The 4,018-nt window shown below is 52.1% G+C and overlaps 1 long non-coding RNA gene across 1 annotated transcript in view; it reads left to right on the top strand.

Annotated features, from left to right (window-relative positions):
- The first annotated feature begins 258 nt into the window (after positions 1-258).
- The window catches only part of LOC119359393, a 9,941-nt gene continuing 6,181 nt past the window's right edge, over positions 259-4,018 (top strand). Inside the window, exon 1 of the long non-coding RNA XR_005172509.1 lies at positions 259-477. This is a non-coding gene — a long non-coding RNA (uncharacterized LOC119359393). The remainder of the gene's footprint in view (positions 478-4,018) is intronic.

The following is a 4,018-nucleotide window of genomic DNA, read 5'->3' as shown; positions in this document are numbered from 1 at the left end:
ATGCAACCGGATGGGGCACGGAAGCGAGCGGCAACGTGGAGCAGTAATAGATCGTGGCTGCGGGCGACGGGGCCGACACGCCGTCGTCCTGTCTTCCGTGAGTGGATCCAGCGTGCGGAACCAGCGGACGTGCGATGCGGGCGCTCGATCCTCGGGATGCGGCGTGGAGTCTCCGGTGCTCTCGCTGCTCCCGGCCGCACTAGCGCCTCCGCGCGGGATGCGACGGAGTCTCCGGCGCTCTCCTTGCTCACTGCTCTGTCGCTTCGCCCATCATGCAGCTGCCCCGCGCTCCACTCCCTCCAATAGCGCATAGCACTGCCCTCTCCTAGAAACACTCTGCCACCTCCTTGCCTACCCTCCTCCATTGGCCATCCACGTCTTGGCCACAAGCGCCCTGCCCTGCCGTTTTCCTGGCCTGTCCACACACCTAAGCCCTTCCACGCTTCACGCCCACGGTGCCGGAGACACGCTAACCTGGTATGTGTACGATAGCGGCATACACAATTCTGAATTTTTTGTAATTTACAATATTCAAGTTTGTTCATTGTCAGGACCCCGACTCAATGCCACATCGATCTAGCATGTAACATCTCATATCACTTTGCGGCCTCACGCACGGTATTCCACGGGTGTCGCCTTACCTTTCCCCGGAACCGTTTGCGCCTTTTGGCTCACGTATATGATGATGACGCTAGCATCCATATGATAAAGAGCCCGGGCTGACATGACTAGTCGTAAACCCAAAGTGGCATAGACTTACAGGGACAGGCATCCATGACCCAGCATCGAACGTGTCGGTCATCAGCAAGTGGGTCCGGGCTGTAGCACTGGGCTAGCAGGACTCCGGTAAACCGGGCTGTAGCGGGCTAACAGGGCTCCGGTACTCAATGTGTGACATTTCCCCAAAGGGACAGACACAAGAACGAAGAAGGACACATGCCGGCTAGCCTAAGTGTTCCGAAGCAGTAGCAAGCTACCATGGCTCGGTGGAAACACTAGGAGACATTTCCCCGTAAGAGAGGCTACTAAAGATAAACAACTAGATGGTCAGATCCCACACATACCAAGCATTTCAATAACATACACACAATATGCTCGATATGTGCAAATACAACATGGCATCACAACATGACTCTACGACTCAAGTAATTTATTCAATAGGCTCCGAGGACCGAGATACTACAAACATGGGTCTCATGACCCAACAATCAGAGCATACAAGTCAAAGCACAAGCGGAAGCTATCATGTCTGAGTACAGACATCTATAAATGAAAAAGGCTGAGAAGCCTGACTATCTATCAGATCCTGCCGAGGGCACAAGATCATAGCTGAGGTATCAAACTAAACGTCGAAGACCACGCGGAAATACTAGTGAGACTGAAGTCTCTCTGCAAAAACATAAAATAGGCAAACGTGAGTACAAATGTACCCAGCAAGACTTACATCAGAACTATCTACATATGCATCATTATCAACAAAGGGATGGTGGGGTTTAACTGCAGCAAGCCAGCTTTGACTCGGTGGCTATCCTAAACTACGACTGCAAGCGACTCTTTGAGGTGGCGCACACGAGTCCACATATTCACCATATCAATACACCACTATGGATCCGCTCCCGTCTCCCTACGAGAACGCCATCCATAGCACTCACGCTTATCTTGCGTATTTTAGAGTATCCACTTTCACTTGTCTATGAACTGATATAGGCAACCCAGAAGTCCTTTTCCGCGGACACGGCTATTCGAATAGATGATATTAACCCTGCAGGGGTGTACTTCTTCATACATGTTTCCACCACTTAGCGTCTGCACACGACATGTGCTCGGCAGACTTCAAGCGAAAGCCGACGTGGGTGTAGACCACGACCTACCTAAACACTCAAGTCTCTAGTCCAGGTTTATCGCCTATTTGGGTTCCATCCATGAGGAGATCCGGCCGGAGTTTCGCTCACAGCCCCAAACGATGTGAACAGGGTTCCGTGACACCAAACGGGTGCCCGGTTTACCCGGCCACGTGCCTACCGCATCACAGCCCACCCCTACGGTCAGCGCTGTCCACGGCCTCCAGCATACTACAAACACCAGAAACTACTTGCAACTCCTGGACAGAGGACAAGGGTGAATAAGAAGTCGAGCGGGGTCATATTTCAGGGCCCAATGCATGGTAGTAGCTGAATCATGGATCACAAACACAGAACTCAGTTCCTAAGGACGGCTTCAATGAGACAACCCACCATGTACTCCTACATGGCCTCTCACCGCTACCTTTACCAAATCGTGTTCACCACTTAGCTCACACACAGTAGGACATGTTCACACACCTCTGATTCATCCCCGATGAACCAGACCTGACTCAACTCTAAGCAATAGCAGGCATGACAAACAAACATGAATGAGTAGGCACATCAGGGCTCAAACAACTCCTACTCATGCTAGTGGGTTTCATCTATTTACTGTGGCAATGACAGGTCATGCAAAGGACAAAGGGGTTCAGCTACCGCAGCAAGTAACAGATGAATCGGTGTTGTCCTAATGCAGTAAAAGCGAGCAGGAGCGAGAGAGTAGGATTGTATCGGAATGAACAAGGGGGTTTTGCTTGCCTGGCACTTCTGAAGATAACATTGAGTCTTCATCAGTGTCAACGATCACATCATCGGTATCACGTCTATCGAGAGGGGACAAATACCGGCAACACAAAAGGGAACACAATCAATGCAATGCACAATATGATGCATGATCATGACATGGCAAAATGAATGTGTTTTGAGCTAATGCAACTAGCAACAGATTAAATGAAGTTGGTTTGAATACAAGATTCAAATTTAAACTCCATATGTGATTATTCAAATGCCATTTAATTTATTTGTGCTAAACAGCAGCTATAAGTTGTTCTATCATGCATGAAAATAGTACAGATGGATAGATTGGATTTTTCTGATAATTTTTCATATATAATTTATTTAATTTGGAGCTACGGTTGAATTTCTATGATTTTTAGAAGTTTTAGCTATTTTCTGGATTTTATGATTTATTTTAAATCCAGAAAATCATTTAATGCGTCAGCATGACATCACCTTGACGTCATCAGGTCAACAGGGCAGGTTCAGGTCAAACCTGACCAGTGGGGTCCACTGGTCAGTGACTGGGGCTGATTAGTGTCGCTGACATGTGGGCCCAGTCAACAGCCACGTCAGCTTAGTCAAAGCTGACGCGTGGGGCCACTAGGATTAGTTAAAAACTAAACAGAAACTAATCTAGGATTAATTAGCAGGTGGGGCCCTGCTGTCAGTGTCACAGGGTTAATTAGCAGGGTCAATTCCTGGGTCAGTGGGGTCAAACCCACCGGCGACATGACGCCGGCGAGGCCCGAGACGGCGGCGCGAGCCGGAAACGCGCTACAGGGCACGGGCGAGGCTGTGCTTGGGCCCGTTGGAGAGCCCTTGCTGGTGCGCATCGAATGGTGGTGGTGGCCGTGCCTGTGGTGGCCGGTACCGACGACGGCGAGCTCGTGAGCGGCGGCCGGAGTTCGGCCAACGGCGGGTTAGGCGATGCAGGGCGCTAGGGGAGGCGTTGGTGCGTGCTACGTGCTCCTGGTGAGGTGTGGAGCACGATGATGTGCCCGGCTTCGAGCCACAGTGGCTCTGGCCACGACGGCGACGAGGCACGGCGGCGGCGAGCTTCGGCCGTGGTGGAAGATGGATCTAGGGGACGAAATCAGGTGCCGGGAGTGAGGGGAAGAGAAGAGGAGCTCACGGGGAATCGGACGAGACGCTGAGTGGGCTCGGGGACGTCCTGTCGGTGGCGAATCAAACGGCGGCGATTGCCGGCCGTGGCGATGAAGATGGCGGTGATGGCGTGGCTACAGGGCACCCGGCGTCGCATGCGTCGTGGTGGAGCTTCACGGGGTCGGGACGGAGCTCAGGGGTGTGGAGAGGGAGCGAGGGGGTGGCTGTGGCCGCGAGGGAGCTCGTCGGTGACGGCGGCTCCGTTCGGTCCAAGTGGGAGAGAGGGAGCAGAG

This window comes from Triticum dicoccoides, chromosome 2A, assembly GCF_002162155.2.
Source record: "Triticum dicoccoides isolate Atlit2015 ecotype Zavitan chromosome 2A, WEW_v2.0, whole genome shotgun sequence".
NCBI lineage: Eukaryota > Viridiplantae > Streptophyta > Magnoliopsida > Poales > Poaceae > Triticum > Triticum dicoccoides.
The sequence above is the reverse complement of the archived record's forward strand: the minus strand, read 5'-3'. Positions and strand labels throughout refer to the sequence as shown.